Here is a 27,414-nt window from a genome sequence, read left to right on the forward strand (position 1 = left end):
AATGGAAGAATTTTTAGAAACATATAACCTACCAAGACGTAAAAATTCTTCCAACAAAAGAAAGCCCAAGAGATGTCTTTGATAGTGATATTTATGAATACTTAAAAATTTAATACCAGTCCTTCAGAGAACAGTCCCATTTATTTTACAAGGCCAATATTACCTTGACACCACAGCCAGAGAAGGACACTACTAGAAAACCACACACCAGTATTCATGATGAATATAGATGCCAAAATAAAATACTAAAATAAAATTAATTGAGCAGCCCATTAACTGGATCGTTCACTACAGTCAAGTGGGTATTGCCTCTGGGGTACAAAGATGGTTGAACGTCTACATTACTTAAATCACATTACTATAATGAAAGGAAGGAATCCAATCATCATCACAGTAGATGCAGGAAAAGTACCCAATGAACACTCATTCATAATTAAAAAAAAAAAATTGTACTCAGGGGAGAAAGGTTGAAAGCTTGTCCTCTAAAATCAGGACTAAGGCAAAAGGTGTCCACTCTCCTCACTCCTATTCAACATAGTACTGGAAGTCCTTACAAGATAAATCAGGCAACAAAATGAAAGCCATAAGAATTAAATAAAAGAAGAAGAAAAAGAAGTAAAATTGTTTCTACTTGCAGATGACATAGTTTTCTGTACTGATCATCCTAAAGACTCAACCACAAAACTGTTACAGCAATGAATTATCTAGAAAAGAAATAAAGAAATTGATCCCATTTTTAATACCATCAAATAAATTTAACCAAGAAATCAAGAAATTACTCTGAAAACACTGATGAAAGAAACTGAAGGAACCACAAATAAATGGAAAGTATCTTGTGTTCATAGATTGGAAGAATACTATTAAAATGTAAACAATACCGAGGGGAGGAGACTACTTCAGCTAGCCAGAGATCAGCTAGATAGCTTATCTAAAGATTGCAAACACCCGAAAATCCATCGGCAGATGGAAGACAAGAAGAACAGCAATTCTGGAAACAGAAAAACAATCACTTTCTGAAAGGTAGGACCCGCGGAGAAGTGAATCCAAAGCGACGGGAAGACAGACTCCGGGGGGAAGGGCTGGCTCCCGGCAAGCGGCGGAGCAACCGCGCACAAAATCAGGACTTTTAAAAGTCTGTTCCGCTGAGGGACATCGCTCCAGAGGCTAAACCGGAGCGAAGCCCACGCGGGGTCAGCGTGGCCTCAGGTCCCGCAGGGTCACAGAAGGATCGGGGGTGTCTGAGTGTCGCAGAGCTTACGGGTATTGGAACGGGAAAGCCGGCTACAGAGACAGAGCCGACAGTAAGCTCGCAGCTCGGGGTGACCTTGAACCGGTCGCAGGCTCGATGAGCTCGGAGCGCTGCCGGAGGTCAGGCAGACGGGAGTAACTGGGCGCTGTTCTCTGAGGGCGCACTGAGGAGTGTGGCCCTAGGCTCTCGGCTCCTCTGGGCCGGAGACCAGGAGGCCGCCATTTGTATTCCCGTCCTCGGGAGCTCTATGGAAAGCGCTCAGGGAACAAAACCTCCTGAAAGCAAACCCGAGCGGATTACTCACCCCGGTCCCGGGTAAGGGCGGTATAATTCCGCCTGGGGCAGACACTTGAGAATCACTACAACAGGCCCCTCCCCCAGAAGATCAACAAGAAATCCAGCCGAGACCAAGTTCACCTACCAAGGAGTGCGGTTTCAATAACAAGGAGAGCAGTAGAATTCCAGAGGAGGAAAAAGCCAAGCACGGAATTCATGGCTTTTTACCTGTGATTTTTTTTTAGTCTTGCGGTTAATTTAATTTTTTTCTTTTTCATTTTTTGTTGTTTTTTTTTCTCGCCTTCGGGTAAAATTTTTTTTTAACTGTTACCTTTTTCTTTTTTAACGATTTTTTACTAGTTTATCTAATATATATATTTATTCTTTTTTACATTTTTCTTAGGTGTTTTCTTTTTTTTAATTCTTTTCTTTTCTTTTTTTTTCTTTTTTCTTTCTTCCTTTTTGAACCTCTTTTTATCCCCTTTCTCCCCCATCACGATTTTGGATCTCTTCTAATTTGGTTAAAGCATATTTTCCTGGATTTCTTGCCAACCTTTTAGTATTTTACTTGCCCCTTCATATACCCTTATCTGGACAAAATGACAAGACGGAAAAATTCAACACAAAAAAAAGAACAAGAGGCAGTACCAAAGGCTAGGAACCTAATCAATACAGACATTGGTAATATGTCAGATCTAGAGTTCAGAATCACAATTCTCAAGGTTCTAGCCGGGCTCAAAAAAGGCATGGAAGATATTAGAGAAACCCTCTCGAGAGATATAAAAGCCCTTTATGGAGAAATAAAAGAACTAAAATCTAACCAAGTTGAAATCAAAAAAGCTACTAATGAGGTGCAATCAAAAATGGAGGCTCTCACTGCTAGGATAAATGAGGCAGAAGAAAGAATTAGTGATATAGAAGACCAAATGACCGAGAATAAAGAAGCTGAGCAAAAGAGGGACAAACAGCTACTGGACCACGAGGGGAGAATTCGAGAGATAAGTGACACCATAAGACGAAACAACATTAGAATAATTGGGATTCCAGAAGAAGAAAGAGAGAGGGGAGCAGAAGGTATACTGGAGAGAATTATTGGGGAGAATTTCCCCAATATGGCAAAGGGAACGAGCATCAAAATTCAGGAGGTTCAGAGTACGCCCCTCAAAATCAATAAGAATATGCCCACACCCCGTCACCTAATAGTAAAATTTACAAGTCTCAGTGACAAAGAAAAAATCCTGAAAGCAGCCCGGGAAAAGAAGTCTGTAACATACAATGGTAAAAATATTAGATTGGCAGCTGACTTATCCACAGAGACCTGGCAGGCCAGAAAGAGCTGGCATGATATTTTCAGAGCACTAAACGAGAAAAACATGCAGCCAAGAATACTATATCCAGCTAGGCTATCATTGAAAATAGAAGGAGAGATTAAAACCTTCCAGGACAAACAAAAACTGAAAGAATTTGCAAACACCAAACCAGCTCTACAGGAAATATTGAAAGGGGTCCTCTAAGCAGAGGGTCCTCTAAGAGAGAGCCTACAAGTGGTAGATCAGAAAGGAACAGAGACCATAAACAGTAACAGTCACCTTACAGGCAATACAATGGCAATAAATTCATATCTCTCAATAGTTACCCTGAATGTTAATGGGCTAAATGCCCCTGTCAAAAGACACAGGGTATCAGAATGGATAAAAAAACAAAATCCATCTATATGTTGCCTCCAAGAAACTCATTTTAAGCCCGAAGACACCTCAAGATTTAAAGTGAGGGGTGGAAAAGAATTTACCATGCTAATGGACATCAGAAGAAAGCAGGAGTGGCAATCCTTTTATCAGATCAATTAGATTTTAAGCCAAAGACTATAATAAGAGATGAGGAAGGACACTATATCATACTCAAAGGGTCGGTCCAACAAGAAGATTTAACAATTTTAAATATCTATGCCCCCAACGTGGGAGCAGCCAACTATATAAACCAATTAATAACAAAATCAAAGAAACACATGAACAATAATACAATAATAGTAGGGGACTTTAACACTCCCATCACTGAAATGGACAGATCATCCAAGCAAAAGATCAGCAAGGAAATAAAGGCCTTAAACGACACACTGGACCAGATGGACATCACAGATCTATTCAGAATATTTCATCCCAAAGCAACAGAATACACATTCTTCTTTAGTGCACATGGAACATTCTCCAGAATAGATCACATCCTCGGTCCTAAATCAGGACTCAACCGGTATCAAAAGATTGGGATCATTCCCTGCATATTTTCAGACCACAAGGCTCTAAAGCTAGAACTCAACCACAAAAGGAAGTTTGGAAAGAACCCAAATACATGGAGACTAAACAGCATCCTTCTAAAGAATGAATGGGAAATTAAAGAAGAATTGAAAAAAATCATGGAAACAAATGATAATGAAAATACAATGGTTCAAAATCTGTAGGACACAACAAAGGCAGTCCTGAGAGGAAAATATATAGCAGTACAAGCCTTTCTAAAGAAACAAGAAAGGTCTCAGGTACACAACCTAACCCTACACCTAAAGGAGCTGGAGAAAGAACAAGAAAGAAACCCTAAGCCCAGCAGGAGAAGAGAAATCATAAAGATCAGAGCAGAAATCAATGAAATAGAAACCAAAAAACCAATAGAACAAATCAACGAAACTAGGAGCTGGTTCTTTGAAAGAATTAATAAAATTGATAAACCCCTGGCCCGACTTATCAAAAAGAAAAGAGAAAAGACCCAAATAAATAAAATCATGAATGAAAGAGGAGAGATCACAACTAACACCAAAGACATAAAAACTATTATAAGAACATACTATGAGCAACTCTACGGCAATAAATTTGACAATCTGGAAGAAATGGATGCATTCCTAGAAAGATATAAACTACCACAACTGAACCAGGAAGAAGTAGAAAGCCTGAACAGACCCATAACCAGTAAGGAGATTGAAACAGTCATTAAAAATCTCGAAACAAACAAAAGCCCAGGGCCAGACGGCTTCCCGGGGGAATTCTAACAAACATTTAAAGAAGAACTAATTCCTATTCTCCTGAAACTGTTCCAAAAAATAGAAATGGAAGGAAAACTTCCAAACTCATTTTATGAGGCCAGCATCACCTTGATCCCAAAACCAGACAAGGATCCCACCAAAAAAGAGAGCTATAGACCAATATCCTTGATGAACACAGATGCGAAAATACTCAACAAAATACTAGCCAATAGGATTCAACAGTACATTAAAAGGATTATTCACCACGACCAAGTGGGATTTATTCCAGGGCTGCAAGGTTGGTTCAACATCCGCAAATCAGTCAATGTGATACAACACATCAATAAAAGAAAGAACAAGAACCATATGATACTCTCAATAGATGCTGAAAAAGCATTTGACAAAGTACAATATCCCTTCCTGATCAAAACTCTTCAAAGTGTAGGGATAGAGGGCACATACCTCAATATCATCAAAGCCATCTATGAAAAACCCACCGCAAATATCATTCTCAATGGAGAAAAACTGAAAGCTTTTCCGCTTAGGTCAGGAACATGGCAGGGATGTCCATTATCACCAATGCTATTCAACATAGTACTAGAGGTCCTAGCCTCAGCAATCAGACAACAAAAGGAAATTAAAGGCATCCAAATCGGCAAAGAAGAAGTCAAATTATCACTCTTCGCAGATGATATGATACTATATGTGGAAAACCCAAAAGACTCCACTCCCAAACTGCTAGAACTTATACAGGAATTCAGTAAAGTGTCAGGATATAAAATCAATGCACAGAAATCAGTCGCATTTCTCTACACCAACAGCAAGACAGAAGAAAGAGAAATTAAGGAGTCAATCCATTTACAATTGCATCCAAAACCATAAGATACGTAGGAATAAACCTAACTAAAGACACACAGAATTTATACTCAGAAAACTATAAAGTACTCATGAAAGAAATTGAGGAAGACACAAAGAAATGGAAAAATGTTCCATGCTCCTGGATTGGAAGAATAAATATTGTGAAAATGTCTATGCTACCTAAAGCAATCTACACATTTAACGCAATTCCTATCAAAGTACCATCCATCTTTTTCAAAGAAATGGAACAAATAATGCTAAAATTTATATGGAACCAGAAAAGACCTCGAATAGCTAAAGGGATATTGAAAAAGAAAGCCAACGTTGGTGGCATCACAATTCCGGACTTCAAGCTCTATTACAAAGCTGTCATCATCAAGACAGCATGGTACTGGCACAAAGACAGACACATAGATCAATGGAACAGAATAGAGAGCCCAGAAATAGACCCTCAACTCTACAGTCAACTAATCTTCGACAAAGCAGGAAAGAATGTCCAATGGAAAAAAGACAGCCTCTTCAATAAATGGTGCTGGGAAAATTGGACAGCCACATGCAGAAAAATGAAATTGGACCATTTCCTTACACCACACACAAAAATAGACTCAAAATGGATGAAGGACCTCAATGTGCGAAAGGAATCCATCAAAATCCTTGACGAGAACACAGGCAGCAACCTCTTCGACCTCAGCCGCAGCAACATCTTCCTTGGAACAACGCAAAAGGCAAGGGAAGCAAGGGAAAAAATGAACTATTGGGATTTCATCAAGATCAAAAGCTTTTGCACAGCAAAGGAAAGAGTTAACAAAATCAAAAGACAACTGACAGAATGGGAGAAGATATTTGCAAACGACATATCAGATAAAGGACTAGTGTCCAGAATCTATAAAGAACTTAGCAAACTCAACACCCAGAGAACAAATAATCCAATCATGAAATGGGCAGAGGACATGAGCAGACATTTCTGCAAAGAAGACATCCAGATGGCCAACAGACACATGAAAAAGTGCTCCATATCACTCGGCATCAGGGAAATACAAATCAAAACCACAATGAGATATCACCTCACACCAGTCAGAATGGCTAAAATCAACAAGTCAGGAAATGACAGATGCTGGCGAGGTTGCGGAGAAAGGGGAAACCTCCTACACTGTTAGTGGGAAGGCAAGCTGGTGCAGCCACTCTGGAAAGCAGCATGGAGGTTCCTCAAAATGTTGAAAATAGGACTGCCCTATGACCCAGCAATTGCACTATTGGGTATTTACCCTAAAGATACAAACGTAGTGATCCAAAGGGGCACATGCACCCGAATGTTTATAGCAGCAATGTCCACAATAGCCAAACTATGGAAAGAACCTAGATGTCCATCAACAGATGAATGGATCAAGAAGAAGTGGTATATATACACAATGGAATACTATGCAGCCATCAAAAGAAATGAAATCTTGCCATTTGCGACAACATGGATGGAACTAGAGCGTATCATGCTTAGCGAAATAAGTCAAGCAGAGAAAGACAACTATCATATGATCTCCCTGATATGAGGAAGTGGTGATGCAACATGGGGGCTCAAGTGGGTACGAGAAGAATCAATGAAACAAGATGGGATTGGGAGGGAGAGAAACCATAAGTGACTCTTAATCTCACAAAAGAAACTGAGGGTTGCTGGGTGGAGGGGGTTTGGGAGAAGGGGGTGGGATTATGGACATTGGGGAGTGTATGTGCTTGGGTGAGTGCTGTGAAGTATGTAAACCTGGTGATTCACAGACCTGTACCCCTGGGGATAAAAATATGTTTATAAAAAATAAAAAATTAATAAAATGGCAGAGTAAGGGATTAACCACAATTAAAAAAAAAATGTCAGCAATACCAAAAGCCATCTAGAAATTTGATGCAATCCCTATCAAGATTCCAATTGTACTTTTTCCATAGGTAGAGAAAAAACAGTCCATATAGATAGATATATATATATAGAACCACAGAAGATTCAAAACTGAGAAGGAAGAACAAAGTGGAAGGCATCAGACTTTGCACTATTCTACAAAATTATAGTAATCAAAACAGTATGGTACTGGCATTAGAAAGGATCAATGCAACAAAATCTAAAGCTCAGAAAATAACCTTAAGTGGTATGTTTAGTATTTGACAATGGAGAAAAGATCATCTTCAATAAATGGTGGGGATAAAACTGGATATTTACATATAAAAAATGTAACTAGACCCTTTTTTATACTACTCACAAAAATTCATTTGAAATGAGTTACTGTCTAAAATGTAAGATCTGAAACTATGAAACCTCCAGAAGAAAACAGTAAAAACTCCTTGACATGACTCTGGCAATGATTATTTGTTTATCACACCTAAAGCATAAATAAACAAAAAGTTAGGACTACATCAAACTAAAAAGCTTCTGTATAGAAAAAAAATATGAAAAAAATCTACAGAATGAGAAAAAAATTTGTAAATCATTAACTGGTAAGAGATTAATATCCTAATTATGTATAGAATTCATACAACTCAACAGCCACAAAATAAAAATCCAATTAAAAAATGGGCAAAAGGGGGCATCTGACTCTTGATCCCAGCTCAGGCCTTGATTTTGGGGTTGTGAGGGCATGCCTCATGTTGGGCTCCACACTGGGCATGGAGCCTACTTTAAAAAATATGGGCAAAAGATCTGAGTAGGCATTTTTCCAAAGACACAATGCAAATGACCAAGAAGCATATGAAAAGATTTTCACATCACTCATCAGTAGGGAAACACAAATTAAAACCACAATGAAATATTACCTCATGCCTCTTAAAATGGCTAAAATTGAAAGGACATGAAAAAAGTCCTGGTAAAAATGAGGAAAAAGTGAAATCTTGTACACTGTTGGTGGGATTATAAACTGGTGCAGCCACAAAAGATAATAGTACAGAGGTTCATAAAACAAACAAAAACTACAAAGAGAACTACCGTGTTATCTAGCAATTTCACTTCTGGGGCTATATCCAAAGGAAATGGGAACACTGTAACTCAAATAGATATCTGTACATCATGTTCAATGAAGCATTATTTATCATAGTCAAGACGTGAAAACAACCTAAGTGTCCATTGATGGATGAATGGTTAAAGATGTTTTCATATGTGTGTGTACACACACACACACACACACACACACCCATGGAATACTCTTCAGCAACAAAAAAAAAAAAAATCATGTCATTTGTAACAACATAAATGGACCTTGAAGAAATTATGCCAAACAAAATAAGTTAGACAAAGGCAAATACTGAATTATGCCATTTAAATCTACACTCCAAATTTAAAACCCACACACCACACACATATACACAAAACCCTAGAGAGATCAGGATTTTGGTTACCAGAAGTGGATGGAGAAGGAACTGGAGCAAGGTGGTCAAAGATGTCAACTGCTAGTTATAAATAAGTACTAGTGATAGAATACACAACATGATAATTATACTCCCAACTGTCTTATATGAAAATTGTTAGGGGTACCTGGGCAGCTCAGTCATTTAAGTGTCTGTTTTTGGCTCAGGTCATGATCCCAGGGTCCTGGTATCAAGCCCCACATTGGATACCCTGCTCAGCAGGTAGTCTGCTTCTCCCTCTGCCTCTCCTGTGGCTTGTCCTCTCTCTATCTCTAATAAATACACAGAAACTTTAAAGTAATCTGTTAAAAGATTAACTTTTTTTTTTTTTCATTTCTTATCACGTCTATATGAGGTGTTAGATGTTATGGAAACTTGTTACTGTGATAATTTCACAAAATAAGTAGTCAAATGTTTATTCTTTACACTTGAAACTCATACATTGAATTGTATCTCAATAAAACTGGGAAGAAAAACAATAATATGCCCCTTTAAACCTGTTTTAAATAATAAAATAATAAATGCAAAATTTAGTTTTGACTGTACTGTTAAATTATTAGGTGGACAGGCATTCTAAAATTCTATTTGCCTTAAAGATTGAGGCAGCCCTGAAGAATTATTTTGTTGTGGTCATGTCAAATATAAATTCATAAAATACAGATGACTATCATTAACAGAACATTTCATTTTTTCTCATAAAGTTGACAATATCTTAGAAAGATTAAATATCCTAATCCCCTGTTTTTTATACTTGCAGTCTTGGAGTTATTACTCTGATTTCCTGAACAACTCTCACCTATAAATAAATAAATGGGCAATTCCTAGTCCCACTGAGTCTGCATTGAAATAACATTTTTCTTATGTGTCCTTCATTCTGTTTCCCCCTAATCATTTATCAGAAGGGACTATTGTAATAGGTTTTGCCCTACTGTGTCTCTGGTCTCTGTAACTTTGTCTTCTCATCTCTGCATCACCCAGAATCATATCCGTTCATCTTCCACAATAAAACAAGGCATTAATCAACTTGTCTGACTTGCAAACATAGCTGTCTATTGACAGTAAAAGTATAACAAAATAAAAAAGCTCTTCCATGTTTGGTGCATATATTGCCACCTTTGGTTTTCTGTGAAACTGGAAATTCCCTCTGCTCATACAGGAAACTCTCCAAGGTCTGACAGTAACCAAATCTACTCTTGTATGCATTCTCCCCACTACTTAGAGCTCTTCACTGTTCAAATTACATATCTATATCTATATATCTATATACACACACCTATCTATAGATACTTCTCTAACCCTCTATAGAGCAAAGCCAGTACCAAGCATGGAGGGTTCCCATGATACATCCAGATGAGGACTTAATTCATAGCCTCACCCACTGCTGGGTGTAGCTTCTGACATCACCCTACCTGTTCTCCCCAGGCAGGAGAGCTGTCATAGCTCTACCCACTACAGAGCACAGCTCCTAACCCTATCTGATCAGAAAGTCTGATAAGAATACCTGGATATTATGTAACTGATCAGTGCTTGAGCTGACAGGAGACAGAGCTCATCAACCACAAAGTAAAGCCAGTGGCTCTGCTGGGTCAGGGAACAAGGAACACAGGTCATCTAAGATCACAAAGAACCCTGTCACAGCAGGGAAGCTAATCCATTCCCCCAGTTACTAGTAAATATACTAGTCAATCACAACTATTTAGAAAGCCTGAGCAAAGAATCCTCGTAACCATAGAGCCATCTTACCCATTTGGACATAGAACCATACATAAGTAGTTTCCAACTGTTTTCAATCAATGGCATCCCCCCAACCCTGACCTCTGAGCTCAAATAGTTGCTTTTTCCAAAAATAGACCCTAGTGGCAAGCCCCATCTACCCAAGAATATTACCCAGAAACTCAAACTTAACTGAATAGTGAAGAACTATCTCCCATATGCAAACCTGCAAAGTTGGGAGGAGATTGCTTACTCCGATGTGCACATAATAGCATAAGGACTCAAGGACCATGAAAAAATCAGGTAAATAGGACACTGTGAAAGGAAATTAATAAAGCTTCAATAACTGTAAAGAAATGGAAACCTATGAATTGTCTGATAATTCAGAAGAGTCCTCTAGAAGAAATTTAGTGAACTGTAAGAACACACAGACAACTAAACAAAATTAGGAAAATGGTACATGAACAAAATGAGAAGTTAAATAGAAACCACCAAACAACAAACAGAAACACTCAAGCTGAAAAATACCATAAGTGCATTCCAAAGTGAGTTCTAAAAGCAGGCTCAACCTTGCAGACTGAAGAATCCACAACTCCTAGATAGGACATTTGAAATTATCCAGAGAAGCAAAATGAAAGAACAAAGAAAGTTGAAAGAACTTATGAGATACAATGAAAAAAAAAAAAAAAAGAACCATATTCTCATAGGAATTCCAGGAGATAATCAAAAGGACAAAAAGTATATTTAAAACAGTACTGGTTGAAAACTTCCCAAACATGGGGAGAAAAGTACATAACCAGGTCAAAGAAGCCCGTGAGATCCAAATACTTTTAGCCCAAATAATGCTACATGGAGATACATATTAAATTGTCAAAAGTCAAAGATGGGAATCCCAGTCCAAGACGGTCAGATAAGAAGACCATGAACTCACCACCTCCGTGAACATGGCAAATCTATACCTATTTATAATGTAATTCCTCCTGAGGAAGAAGGGAGTGCTGACTGAACAGCTTCTACACAACAAAAGATAGAGACCACATAGAGAACAGCAAGGGAGATGGAAACATGTAGTGAAGGGAACCCTGAACCCCAACACCGCAAACTACAGTAGGGAGAGCTGGTAATGAGAGAGTTGAGTAGATCTGTCTGTTCCATGGCACAGAAAAAAAAAAGCCATGGTTTAAAAGGGCAACTATAATGCAAAACAACCAGACCTAGAACCCTACAAACCTCTCTGGGTCTGAAGGGCTGGACAGCTCCATGGTTCAAGTTCCCTCTACAACTTAATAGCACAGAAGGAAGCAAGGTTCCAGGTGCCTTAACTGACCAGCCCCCTCAGTGAGTCCTGGGCCGCTAGCCCATACTAGCCCTGGACATACTGAGGCACAGGAAAAAAAAAAAAAAAGAAGAAGAAGAAGAAGGAAGAAGAAAGAAGAAAAAAGCAGAAGCAGCCATAAAAGCAAAAGCAAAAGCTGTGATTTAAAAGAGCAAACAGAATATAAAGGGAAGAGCACTAGAATCCTTCAAAATAGCAAGTCACTAGAATACTCTCTAGATTTAAGAGGCGAGATTTAAGATTCCTCTCCACAATGACAGAGTGGATGGGAACATGGTCTAGGCACCTGAGCCCCTAAACGACACCAGACATAGCCATCCCACTGAGCTGGCCCTAGCATGACACACACCAGGACACTGGTCAGCACTCACTGTAGCTCCATCTATCACACCAAGAGAATACTGGCATAAAGCACACTGGCACACTGCAGGCTCATAGCACCTTGGCTCCAGATACCTTCTGGTCAGCACTCACTGTAGCTCCATCTATCACACCAAGAGAATACTGGCATAAAGCACACTGGCACACTGCAGGCTCATACCACCTTGGCTCCAGATACCTTCCTAGGGTACCTCTGGTGCACAGTGCTCCAAGACCTGCAGGTTCATGTCTCCTCACACAACAAAGGTGTCCCATGCATGGTGTACCCTGGAAAGCCCAGTTGGTGCCCACCTTGATTTTAGGTCTCCACCAGGTCACCCCCTGTACTGAGAAATCTAGGTCATCCCAGCTTGACCTTCAGCTTCAACAGTCCTGCCAAGATGCCCTTGCTGCAGAGAGCACAAGGATACATAAGCGTACACCTGCTTTAGCTTCAGCTATTTAGTCAGGGTTCCATCTCCACAGAGAGTCTGGTGAAGTGCCCCCAAGCCATGCCCAGTTCAGCTGTGGCCATCCCATAATGGTAGCCCCAACACTGAGTGCCTTGGGGGCCTGAACTCATGAGAGATAAAGCTCTAGCCAGCTAGAGACACCAGGCAAACTGTCTACTTCAGGGGGTGACCATACATAAAACCATTCCTTCAAGTTTAGGTCAAGAACTTATTCTAATTCACAGAAACACAGAAAGCCAAGCAAAATAGGGAAATAGACAAATCTCCAAATGAAAGAACAGGAAAAAACCTGAGAAAAGGAAGTAAATAAAATGGAGATAAGCAATATATCTGATAAAGATTTTAAAATAACAAAAAGAGGCTCAGAGGAATGGAGAGAAGAGCAGAAGAACTCACTGAGAACTTCAACCAAGGGGCATCAAATATAGAAAAGAACCAATAAGAGTTGAAAAATATAAAAACCAATATGAAAAATATACTAAAAGAAAACAAAAGTTTAGTAGATACAGAAGAACAAATAGTTGAGCTGGACAACAGCACTTATGTTGAATAAAATAAATAATAATTAGGGGCGCCTCTGTGGCTTTGTGAGTTGAACATCAGGCTTTGGCTCAGGTCATGATCTCAGGGTCCTGGGATCGAGCCCCACATTGTGCTCCCTTCTTAGTGGGGAGCCAGCCTGGTTCTCCCTTTCCTTCTGCCCCTCTCCCCAACTAGTGTGCACTCTCTTTCTCTCTCTCCACTTAATGAATAAAATCTTAAAAAAAAAAAAAAAGAAGAAGAAGAAAAAGTATAATTAAAAAAAAGAAGAGAGCTTAAAGATCTTCATTAATATCAAGCAAACAAACACTCACATTATAGGGATCTCAGAAGGAGAGAAGAGGGAGAAAGGGACAGAAAACTTATTTGAAAAGGTATACCTGACCTGGGGGAGGAAACAGACATCCATGTTCAGGAAGCACAGACAGTTCCAAATAAGATTAATCCAAGGAGGTCCACATGAAACTTATAATGATTAAAATGCCAAAGGTTAAAGATAAAGAGAGAATTTTAAAAGCAAGAAAGATGCAAAAAGTATAAAGGAAACTCCATAAGGTTATCAGCTGATTTTTCAATAGAAACTTTGCAGGACAGAGGGAGTAGCATGATATATTCAAAGAGCTGAAAGGAAAAAAACCTACAACCAAAAATATCTGCCTGGCAAGGTTACCATTCAGAATTGAAGGGATATATGGTTCCCAGGCAAACAAGAGTTAAACGAATTTATCACTTCTAAACCAGACTTCCAGGGATGAGAGAGACCTCTTTAAGTGGAAAAGAAAAGACCATAATCAGAAGAAAATTATGAAAAATAGACACAAAATATGACAACACATACATAAAACATGGATTGGGGAGTAAAAACTGTTCTTTTAGAATATGTTTAAAATTAAGTGACCTTCAATTTAATATACACTGTTTTAAACTTAGGGTGCAATGTATGAACTTCATGATAACCACAAACTGAAAACCTATAGTAGATACATTTAAAAATAAGGAGAAAGTCAGGACTAACACTACAGAAACTACAGAAAATCATCAATCATAAGGAAAGAGATCAACAGAAGAACAGAAAAGAACTACAAACAACCATAAAACAATTAACAAAATGGCAATAAGTACATACCTAACAATACTTACTCTACATGAAAACAGTGTGAACGCTCCAATTAAAAGATACAAGGTGGCAGAATGGGTTTCCAAAAACAAGATTAACCATATGCTTCCAAGAAGAGAATCACTTCAGACCTAAATACACATACACACACAGACTGAAAGTTAAGGGATAAAAAGAGACATTCCATGCAAATAAAAGTGGGGGGAGGAGCCAAGGTAGCAATATTCATATCACACAAAACAATTTAAAATAAGGACTGTAATGAAAAACAGAAGGGGTCAATCCAAGGTAAATATCTATGCACCCAACAATGGAACACCTAAATATATAAGCAAATATTAACAGACATAAAGGGAGAAGTTGATGGTAATATAATAATAGTAGGGGGCTTTAATACCCCATTTATATCAATGGATAGATCAGACAGAATCAATAAAGAAATGATGTCTTTGAAGGACACATTAGCAGAGATGGACTTAACAGAGAAATTCAATACAAGAACAGCAGAATATACACTCTTTCAAGTGCACATGGAACATTCTCCACTTTGGGCCACAAACAAGCCTCAATAAATTTAAGATTTAAATAATATGCATCTTTTCTGATCATGATGGTGTGAAAAATGAAAAGACAATGGCCCCAAATCTTTGGAATGCAGCAAAAAGGAAGTTTATAGCAATACAGGCCTACCTGAAGAAACAAGAAAAATTTGAAATAAACTATCTGAATTTATGCTTAAAGGACCTAGAAAATGAGAAACATAAAAGCCTAAGATTAGCACAAGGAAGGAAATAATAAAGATCAGAGAAGAAACAAATGAAAGATGAAACAAACAAAAAAGAATGGAAATGACTGATGTAACCAAGAACTGCTTCTTTGAAAAGACAAACAAAATTGCTTAATCTTTAGCCATACCCAAGAAAAAAGACAGAATTCAAATGAATAAAATCAGATATACAAAAGAAGTAACAACTGACACCACAGCAATACAAAGGATTATAAAAAATACTACCAAAAATTATATGTCAATACATTGGATAACCTAGGAAAAATAGATACATTTCTAGAAACAGGCAGTCTTCCAAAACTGAGTCAGAAAGAAATAAAAATCTTAACAGACCAGATAGTAGCAACAAAATTGAATCAGTACTCAAAAAACTCCAAACAAGCTAAAGTCCAGGACCAGACAGATTCACGGGTGAATTTTTATCAAACGTTAAAGAAGAGTTAATATTTATCTCTCTAACTATTCCAACAAACTAAATAGGAAGAAAAGCTTCCATATATATTCTACAAAGCCAGAGTTACCCTGACACCAAAAGCAAATAAAGACTACAAAAATAGAAACCTACTGGCCAATATTACTGATGAACATAGATGCAAAATCCTCAAAAAAATATCAAGCCATATTCTATAATATGGTAAAAGTATTATCCATCACAATCAAATGGAATTTATTCCAGGGATACAAGGATGGTTCAATACTTGCAAATTAATCAATGTGATAAACAACAAAAGGAAGGATAACAATGAGACGATCATCTCAATTTATACAGAAAAAAAGCACTTGACAAAATTTCACATCACTTCACAAAATTTTATCAGGTCATGATAAAACCTGTCAACAAACTGGATTGAGTGGGGATATGTCTCAACATAATAAAGGCCATACATGAAAAACCCACAGCTAGCATTATACTCAATAACTATTTTGCTCTAAGATCAGTAAAAAGATAGGGATATCTGCTCTCTACTTTTCTCAACATAGTACTGAATTCTAGCCACAGCAATCACATAAGTAAAAAAGACATCCAAATGGCAGGAAGTTCAACTGTTATTATTTGCTAATGACATGATATTATGCACAGAAAAGCCTAAACACTTCACCAAAAAACAATTAGAATAAGTGAATTCAGTAAAATTGTAGGATACAAAATTAATATGCAAAGTTTTTGTGTTTCTATACATTAATAATGAAGTAGTAGAAAGAGAAATTAAGACAATTCTATTTGTAATTCCACCAAAAAAAAAAAAAAATACAAAAACCTAGGAATACACTTAACCAAGGAGGTGAAAGTCCTCTAAAAACTATAAAAGTTGATAAAAGAAATTGAAGACTGCACAAACAAATGTCAAAATTTTCCATGCTTATGAACTGGAAAAATTTAATACTGTTAAATGTCCACACTACCGGAAGCTATCTACAGATTCAATGGGATCCCTATCAAAATACTAACGGCATTTTTCACAGAACTAGAGTATTACTCAAATTTATAGAGAACCACACATGATCCCAAATAGCCAAAGCAATTTTGAAAAGAAGAACAAAAAAACTGGAATGTCACAAACTCAGATTTCAAGATATACCACAAAGTCACAGTAAACAGTATGGTACTGGCACAAAAACAGACACACATCAGGACAACTGAATAGAGAGCCCTGAAGTAAACCAACTCTTATATGATCAATTAATCCTTAAGAAAGGAGGCAAGAATGTACAATGAGGAAAGGATAGTCTTCCTGATATGTGGTGCTGAGAAAACTAGATATCTACAAGCAAAAAAATGAAACTAGACCACTTTCTCCTATCATGCCCCCAAATAAACTAAAATGGATTAAATACCTAAATGTGAGACCTGAAACCATAACAATCCTCAAAAAAACATAAAAATCCTCAAGAAAACATTGGCAGTAATTTCTCTGACATTGACCTTGTCACATTTTCCTAGATATGTCTCCTCAAGCAAGAGAAACAAAAGACAAAATAAGTTATTTTGACTATACCAAATTACAAAGCTTTTGCACAGCAAAGGAAACCATCGTAAAAATAACAAGGCAACCCATGAACAGGAGAAAATATCCATAAATGGCAATGAAAATGAAAATATCCACAAATGACTAGTAAGTCATAAATATCTAAAATAAAGAATATATACAACTCAAAACCAAGTAATAATAATAATCTCATTAAAAATGGACAAAACAGTTGAATAGACATTTTTCTAAGGAAGACATAAACATAGCCAGCAGTCACATGAAAAGATGCTCAATATTACCAATCATCAGGGAAATGCAAATCCAATTCACAATGAGATACGATTTCAGACCAATCAGAATGACTAGAATCCTAAAGACAAAAAGTAACAGGCGTTTGGTGAGGATGTGAAGTGAAAGGAACAGTGTGCCCTGTTGTTGAGGATGTAAACTAGTGCAGTCACTCTGGAAAACAGTATGGGGTTTCCACAGAAAGATGAAAATAGTAATACTATATGATCCAGTAATTCCACTCCTGGGTATCTACCAGCATATATACACTCCTATTATCACTGCATTGTTATCCATAATAGCAAGATATAGAAGCAATCAAGGTGCTCATCAATAGATGAAGAGATAAAAAGAAGTGATACATACACACTCACACAGGAATATCATTCAGCCACAAAAAAATGAAGCTCTTGTCATTTGCAACAACACGGATGCCCCTGGAGGATATTAGGCTAAGTGTAGTAAAGTCAAAGAAGGTCAAATATAATATTATTTCACTTACATGTGAAAATTTTTTTAAAAAAGCAAACAAACGAAAATCCGAAACAGACTCATAAATATATAATAAGCTGATGGTTTCCAGAGGGGAGGGAAGGGAGGGCGATGGGCAAAATTAATGAAAGGGAATGGGACATAGAGTCCAGTTATGGAATGAATAAGTCCCAGGGACAAAAGGTACAGCATAGGGAATATTGTCAACAGTGTTATAGTAGTGTTTTATGTCTAGCTGAACATTTTGTATCAACTATATTTTAAAAAGTCAGACAAAAAAGAGGGTTGAAATTAGCAAGGAACCCACATAAGATTATAATTAGCTTTTTTTTTTTTTTAAGATTTTATTTATTTATTTGACAGACAGAGATCACAAATAGGCAGAGAGGCAGGCAGAGAGATGAGGAAGCAGCCTCCCTGCTGAGCAGAGAGCCGGATGTGGGGCTTGATCCTAGTACCCTGGGACCATGACCAGAGCCGAGGACAGAGGCCTTAACCCTCTGAGCCACCCAGGTGCCCCTATCATTGGTTTCTTGATGGAAACTTTTCAGGTCGGGAGAGAATGAAAGGATATACTCAAGTACTGAAACAAAAACTGTCTGGATTCCTGTGTGGTGCAGTCTGTAAAGTGTCTGACTTGGTTCTGCAAAGGTTATGATCTCATGCTCATGAAATTGAACCCCACATTTAGCTCTGTGCTCAGCATGGAGTCTGCTTTAGATTCTCTCTCCCTCTCCTCCTCCCACTCATGCTCTCTCTCAAATCTTTTTTTTTTTTTTAAGGAAAAACCTGTCAATCAATCTATACCAGCCAAGTCTGTCCTAAAGAGATGAAGAAGGGATGACAATGAGTTATCACCTTGCACCTCTATAATGGTCATCATCAAAAAGACGGAGATTACAAATTCTGCGAGGAGGAGGAGAGGGAACTCTTAGGTACTATTGGTGGAATTGTAAACAAGCATGGCCACTATGAAAAACAAAATGGATAATCCTCAAAAAAATAAAACTACTCTATGGCCCAGAAATTTCCAGTTCTATGAACAGATCCAAAAGAAACCTATATTGAAAAGTTATGTGCATCCTATGTTCACTGCAGCATTATTTAAAATAGCTAAGACAGGAAAATAATGTATCCACTTTCAGATGAAGGGAAGAAGCTGTGGTATGTATATACAGCCATAAAAAATGAGGAAATCTTGCGCATTCTGCTGACATGTTTGGACCTTGAGAGCACTGAGCTAGGTGAAATAAATCAGACAGAGTAAGAAAACTGCTGTATGATCTCACTTGTATGTGGACCCCAAAGAACAAAACTTCCCACCAAACTAAGAAAAAAAAGATCCTATTTTTGGTTAACAGAACCCTGGTAGAGGGAGGGGACTGGGAGTAAAGTGGTTAAAGGGTACCAAAAAGTACCAGTTTCCAGTTATAAGATCCATAAACACTTGGGATGTAACGTACAACGGGATGACTATAGTTGCGATCGTTGTACGACACACAGGGATGGTGTTAAATTCGGAGTTCTCATATCAAGGAGAGTTTTGTATTCCTGTCTTGCATTTTCTTTTTATTGCATCTGTATGAGATGATGGATGCTAACTAAGCTGATCATGGCAATAATTTCAAAATTAATTAAGGGTGATTATGTGGTATAGCTGAAACTTACAGTGATTTCAGTTTTATCTCAGTAAAACCACAGAAAGACAATTACAAAATATATTTTACTTGAGAAGTCTTTAGAAATGTGTATCCACAACCTAATTTTTAGTTATTATTATTTACACATATTTTTAAAAATAGGAGTCTGTAGAACCTAAATTTGTCACCTAGGTGAAAATAATATTAACTAAACAATTTGACATGATTTCACTATTTTGAATGATGAAAATATTATTGAGTAAAGTGATGGTATTGCATCTGCTTTTTTTTTTCTCTGTCATACCTAATAGAGACACGGTCCCATGGAAGGTAGACAAATTTTTGGTTAAGTGAACATTTTAGAATAAATTATAAAATAATTCTAAAGGTTCACAATTGATATGCATAATTTCCATTTTATGTTCTGCTCTATATTAAAGAAATTTATCAATAATAAGGAAAAAACTTTGTAGCTTCTAATTCAAGATCTCACATTTGACATGAACTTATTAAGCTTCTCTACCTCCATTATTACTGAATCTAACTTTTACTGAGAGCACTAAAACCAAGTTTGGTATGCTACAGTGAGACGTGGTTTTATAAAAATGAGCCAGTGTGATCTAACAACCATATTGATAACATATATTACTCCCACCTATTCCAAGCTCAGAGCTAGAAATATCTGGCAACCTATGAGAAAGTTGTTCAAACAATAAAGCTGAGGGATTCTTGAGTTTGGCTTAGTAGAATTATCAGTGGTTCCAATTTTCTGTGTTTGTTCTTGTTTTTGTTTGCAGTGCTGGGCATCTAACCATTAACTGGTTACATTACAATAAGCCAAATACGAGTCAAGAGAATACTACTTTACATGATTATCAAACTGATCAACTTCACACCAATATTCTAAAGGAAAATGAGTGTTCACATTACATTTAGTGGCAAAATTATATGTGGTATATACAGTTTCCTTGTAAATATGAACTTCCCAAGAGACAAAAAAAAAAAAAAATTGAGGGAAAAAGAAAAAAAACTTGGAAAAAATTAGAAAATGAAAACCTGAATGTGTTTTTATACAAATAGGGCAAAACAACAAGATTTCCAAATTGAAACCATATGTGTTGAGAGAGATGTGATGAGTACTTGGTTGAAAACAAGATCTTGAACACTAGATTGAAACAATAAGATGAGACATTTACAGAATGAATAAGAGAGGTGCTTGAAAAGATAGTGAGTTTTGAAGTTTCCATCTCTTATGCCAAGAGAAGAATCATATCATATCCTGGCCCAAAGAGCTACCAACAATATAAAAGCCGAAGTCTAAGGAGAAGAAAGACTAGAGTGGGAAGAAAATAATTTTATGAATAGATGTTATGTTTTTCCCTGAAGGTGGTAACAGCAACAATGATTCATTTTAAATTAAGAATGGCTATGTTTTAGAAACCGATAAAAATATTTACCAGGATGAGTCTGCCCTCCTGATTCAAAACTTGCATTATTATGTGGAAAGGAAATGAAATTACAACTTCAGCTGAGGATTTCTGTCTTACTTGGAGTACTCAGGGTAAAGACAAAGAGACATCCGTTAATCTGATTTTTGGAATAAAATGGTCGTGCTAACAAAATCAAAATTTCTAAGAGAAAACAAGATATTTTGATTAACCATATCTGCTATGAATTGATGAAAATTTAATGAAAGAGATATGAACATGTTCTTTATCTTCTATGGTGGCAGATGTTTTTCATATGAGGAAATGGGAATCTAGAAAAATGTGAAACTTTCCCAGTATCATAATTTGTAGGCAATGGAAAACTCAGTGCCTTAGCATAATATTGTTTGCAAGTCTCCAGTGGAAAAAAAAAAGCATACCCACTGGGAGAACACTAAGTAATTTCAAGAAAATGAAGCCAACAGACCACATTCAGGCTCATGGGGACTGAGAAGACATCACGTAGGTCCACTCTCCACTTTCTACTCCAAGCTGCACCATTCTTCATTCTACTTTTCTGTTCACACCTGTTCTCCAGGACTGCACCCTCCAACCCACTCAGCCTCTGGGTCCCAAGAAAGATGGTCTAATGTGTGTTAGGGATTTTCCTGGATCCTGAGAGCTGAGACTGGTGGGAAAGATCACAAGGTTTAAATAGTGTTCTCTACACATATATCCCTTTATCCCAGAGTGTCAATCAGATGTAAAGGACAGATTCTGATATAGCTGAAGAAACAATGATTTTTTTTTTTTGCAAAGTTAAGCCATGATTAAAAATAAAAAAGATTCTGCTGATGAATTCAGTGTTTTTCTTTATAGTCTCATAGAATCTTTTCTAAATAGAAAAAAACCCCTGATAATCAATTTTTATAACATTTGCCTCTTTAATCAGCATGGATGCATTACTGTAGGACAGACAGAACATTTTTGGACATTTTTCTTTTGTGGTGAGCTTCAAGCTTATGATCTAAGCATAATCCATTGCATAAAGATTAAATACTTTCATTTTTAGCACATGACAATAGAATTCATGTATTTTATATGCTTTTATTCATATATTCATGAATTCATGTATAGAATTCATGTATTTTATATTTCCATAAGCTTATTTATATTCTTAAATGCCAGTTTAAAATGCCATCTAGCTCAGAAACAGTTTTTCCCCCTCTTTTAAATACCTGTGGAAGGACACCTGGGTGCCTCAGTCGGTTAAGCATCTGCCTTTGGCTCCAGTCATGATCCCAGGGACCAGAGATACGGTCCCACCAGGAGCCCGCTTCTCCCTCTACCTGCTCTTCTTGTTGCTCCCCCTGCTTGGGCTTTCTCTCACCCTCTCTGACAAATAAATAAAAATATTAAAAAGATAACTGTAGATTTGTAGAAATAGATAAAAATTGTTATCTCTGAAAAAAAAAAAAAACAATTGACACCTTTTGCTAAAACCAGAGAGAAGTTTATACTAATAAAAAGATATTGGTGATAAACAAAAGAAAGCAACATTATTCAAATATTTAGCCATTTTTCATCACTGATATAAGCAATCCAAACACTTAAAAAAAATAGGAAGGCACTTTGTTCATCTTTTTCCCACTGACTTGTGTGGCTCAGGAGCCCTGCTGGTACACACTTGAAAGTTGGACAATGCTATACTTTTGCTGGACTTCTTGTCCTCTTTTATTTATTTTTTTAAAATAATTTACACATTATCCTACCTTCCATGAAAATATATCCCAACAGAATACTGTGTTGGAGAAAGTTAATTGTGTAGAAAAAATATAATCAAAAAGTTTTAAAAATACAGAGTTAGACTAAAACAATTTTCTTTACAGAAGTACTGTTCAGGGACTTTAGCATCTGAATCTAACATCTACAAGAGCGTCTGATAAAATAAATATTTATTGATGAAACCGTTTAGTAAACCTCTGTAGGGGCATCTGATTTTAACCATTTTATTTTCTTTCTTGCTCATTGATACCTATTTAGATCTTTATTCATATTTAAAAACTGCATCTAATGCATGTATATACACAACACATTTTTAATGCAATTTTTTATGTCTCTGGGTCTACTCACAAATAAATTGAGTGATAAGTTATTATTACTATTGTTATTGGTAGTTTTTTTTTTAAAGATTTTATTTATTTGACAGACAGATATCACAAGTAGGCAGAGAGGCAGGCAGAGAGAGAGGAGGAAGCAGGTTCCCAGCTGAGCAGAGAGCCTGATGTGGGCCTCGATCCCAGGATCCTGGGATCATGACCTGAACCGAAGGCAGAGGCTTTAACCCACTGAGCCACCCAGGCGCCCGTTATTGGTAGTTTTAATTGCCATGACTATGATAATAGTATTAAATGTAGTGTTATCAAGGCAATCAGTCTAGAAACTCTACCTCTCATCTCAATTCTGCAGAATTTAAAGAGGGAGACATCATTGTATGCACTCTATCGATGCAGAAATGAAAACAAGTTTCCATGGCCAGTGTTTGGAATTTTGAAAAATCTTCCTTGTGAACCTCAAAAATAAACCACATACAAAATATCTGTAGGGCACTTGGGTGGCTCAATTGGTTCACTATCTACCTTCGGCTCAGGTAACGATCCTATGATCCTAAGATCCTAGAATCCAGCCCCACATTCGGCTCCTTGTTCAGCTGGGATCCTGCCTCTCCCTCTCCTTCTATATGCCCCTCCCTTGTCAAATAAAGAATTAAAATCTTTAAAAATTTTGCTCTTTGCTAGCATTTAAATATGGTTTACTAAGACCCAATATAAAAATGAATGCTTTGATATGAACATTAGGAAAATAATTAGGTTTTTCTAAAGGAGAATAAACATGTGGAAAATATTAGGAAGAAAGACATTAACTAAGAGTCTATTACATTTAAGAAAAAAAAAAGGCAAAGTATTTCTTTGGGAGAAATTTAAATATTGCCTATTATGTCTTGTCTCCATGCTACCAATTAGCACATACTGTTGTTTGTGGTACTGTTTTACTCCATTCTTACCCAGTTATGAAGACAAATCATTTGGATGAGAAAAAAATATACATTGTGCAATTGTCTGGTATTAAGTAGATCAAATAATTTGTTCACTTATGTTTTACCCAGGTACTTGGGACCACGAGAAGGGTGAAAGTCAACTTTTACATAAAAAATTAAGACAAGTATATTGGTTCATGTACGTTTCTTCCATTACTAAAATGTTGTATGTTTTGTCACCTCATTTTCTTGCTCTTTCAGTTTTGAGTGCTTATACATATCCCACACTTAAAACTCTAGTCTCAGAATTACTTCTCTATATTAAATAGCTGATAACTATGTATTTTTGACATCCATACAATTATGTACAATTGAAGAAGTCATATGTTCAAGTAATAAAAAAGTAGAATAAGACCTGGGAGCCCAAGAAAGATCTCTCTACTCCACGATTAGGATGTGCTTTCCAGACTGAGGGGGATGTTCCATTTATAACTCTCATTTGTTTCCTACCATTGTGGCCAAGTTTCCACTTATTATACGTCTCCTTGCCTTAATATTAACTTCCAGTTTAGAGCTCTGTAAACCATTTCTCAAGCCCTAAATTAAAACAAATGATATCCATTCCACATCCACCACCAATTTTTCTAGAAGCCACTTCAAAGATTCCATTTAAAAAATGAAGTATGGCCACCGCTTCCTGAGGCCAAGGTTAGCCCCATTCATAATGAAGCGGAACTTTCTCTGATTCCCTTCTATTTAAACACTGGCAGTTTTTTCCAAGATATTTTTTCTCCCCTACTAAAGGTAAAGCTGGTCATTTTGCTGTCGTGGCTATTGTTATTGGGGATGGGGGGAACAAGAAAAGGACCCCGGAGAACTCAGCCTTACTTGCTGCTGCTGGGGACCAGCACTCATGTGTCTACGTGGACAGTCCAGAGCCATGTCCAGCTCCGTCCAGGAACATCCAAGCTCCACAACATTAAAGATGGTCTCAGCCACACTCTGTTTCAAAGAGAGCAGCAGTGTAGGTTCTTTCTTATGCCCTCACTGACTTATCCAACTGTACAGAAATGGATGGCAAAAGAGACAGAACTTTATATGTCAACTTTTAGCTTCCCCGGCAGATCTCTGCTTTTCGACCATTTCCTCACTTGTTCATTTCAACTCGCCTCCCCCGCTTTACATCATGCTGCTGCTTAGACAAGCCACTGTTACCTTCTTTCCCTGCTGGTACTATGACTACAACTTGAGCTATGGGGCAATATAAGACCAGCTGGAAGCACCATCTTGCTTTCCCTGGCCCCCAGCCTCCATTCTGCTGTCCGGCCTCCCGCAGTTATCTGGTGCTTGTGCACATAGTACAAGAACAGAAAATACAGTTATAGTCACCTGCTCAGTGGGGAGTCTGCGTGCCCCCCTCCCTCTGCCCAGTTGGACTCACTCTCTCCAGGTCTCACACTCTCTCTCAAATAAATAAATTAAAGAAAAGAATATCCACCTTCTTGGCCCCTTCGCTCCCTTGACACACACAACACACATACGCACATACGCCAAATAGTTCATCTTAAGTTGAAGATGTTTTCTTTTAGAAGAGTTATAAGATTCCTGACACCTGAAGCCAAAGCCATAATGAATACTTTTGCCTTCTCCCCTTGTGAGGTGGAATTTTTGCAGGTTCATCCTTGGAGAGTGTGGTATCTTGGAGGGAGTCTCTCTATCTCATACAGGTTCCCATCCATGTTCCCTATAGTGTGCTTGGGCCCAGAGTTGTTATCTGACCCTTTATATGGCTATTGCAGGATGAGAAAATGCCTCAGGATTTTGGTCCTCACTTCTTTCCAGACACTCTGCAATTCAACTAATTCAGCATATGTTATAAAGCTTCGCTTCCCTCTGAATATATTTGCTTCTCTCAGTTCCTAGGACATAATCTTCCCCTCTCCCAAGTCCTTTGAGCAAGGGGTGTTTCATCAGTTTGAAGCACTCTTTTCACACACTGGCATGCACAGTTGCACATGCCTGCACACAGACACACCCCTTATAGGAGTTAGTTTTCATGCTTTACATTTCATTTTTTTCAAAGATTTTATTTATTCATTTGAGAGAGAGCACAAGGCAACACTAGCAGGGGAAGTGGCAGAGAGAGAGGGAGAAGCAGGCTCCCTGCTGAGCAGGGAGCTCTGTGGGGGGCTGGATCCCAGGACCCTGGGAACCCTGGGATCATGACCTGAGCCCAAGGCAGACACTTAACAACTGAGCCACTGAGGCGCCTCACTTTACATCTGATTTTAAACATTACTTCCTCAAATATACCTTGTTAACCATTAAATCACAACAGGGAATCAGCAGTATTTTGCATTTTGGCATTTTCAAGAGGCAGAAATTTGGGTGCCTGGATTTTGCACTATAGCCCTGAATCCCAAATAGCTAAGCTGTCGTTCATTACATAGTAAATATGCTCCACAAGTAAATTACTACTCAGTGTTATCATATAGAAGATATATAAAGGAAAGAGAAAGGGAAGGACAGGGGAGAAGTAAGAGGAGGAGGAGAGACAGAAATTAAAAAAAGTAATATCCATATCAGAGGGGTGGAGGTGGTGGGAGAGACAGATGTCTTCAGGAACATGCTGGTCAGGAACACTTAATAAGTTACAGTTGTGCCTGAACACAGAATCCTGAAGTGATGCCTAGTTCTCTATTGTTTTAGAAACTAGAATACCTAGGAAGGGAAAATTGTAAAAATTCCCACGCCCAAAAGTCCATGGGGTATCAGTTTCTATTCTAATTCAATACAATATTCCTTACCTGCTTCCAGAGGATAAATACGGGTTTGTGCACATATGCTACAAAGTCAAAATAAGCCTTTTCTAGGGCTTGATCTTCGCCTTGTTTTTTAACTTCTGCCAAACAACTGCACACTTTAGGTTTATGACATAAAGCTTTACATGTTGATTTTCAGCCTCACAAAAAAGTTCTGGTAGTCTTATTTCCAGTTGTCAAAATCTTAGGTTCTGAAAACATCACATGAACTTATTTTTGGCCAAGTTTAACAAACTAACACTAGTTTTAAGATATACCCTTAAATACTTTTTATATGGATTGTTTTAAATAAATATATTGAAAATAGTTAAGTTTTTAGAATTTAGTAAGTAATTTTTAATCATCTAATTTTCCAGATCTCTTCACTTTGATTATCTAAAAGCATATACTTGACAAAAACCAGGGGTTCTGATGCCTGCAATATCAGAAAAATATGTTAAACAAAATACAAAATTATTTTAGCACCATATCTTCTCATAACAGAACACCAAATTATCAACAAGAGCATTAGTTACATGAATACAGTAGAACACTCTTTGTATTTTGTTCTCCTCAAAATGCCATTATACTTTACTAAATTATATAGCTGAGAGCATGTAAGAAACATGTCTCTAAAAGGATTAATACTTTAAAAAGAATAAATT

At 37.4% G+C, this 27,414-nt stretch overlaps 1 protein-coding gene across 3 annotated transcripts in view; it reads right to left on the reverse strand.

Annotated features, from left to right (window-relative positions):
- The window catches only part of HMGCLL1 (3-hydroxymethyl-3-methylglutaryl-CoA lyase like 1), a 211,970-nt gene that overhangs the window by 67,565 nt on the left and 116,991 nt on the right, over nucleotides 1–27,414 (reverse strand). The gene's annotated exons all lie outside the window — the stretch shown is intronic.

Source organism: Mustela putorius, unplaced genomic scaffold (assembly GCF_011764305.1).
Source record: "Mustela putorius furo isolate JIRA1106 unplaced genomic scaffold, ASM1176430v1.1 tig00003983_pilon_pilon_pilon, whole genome shotgun sequence".
NCBI lineage: Eukaryota > Metazoa > Chordata > Mammalia > Carnivora > Mustelidae > Mustela > Mustela putorius.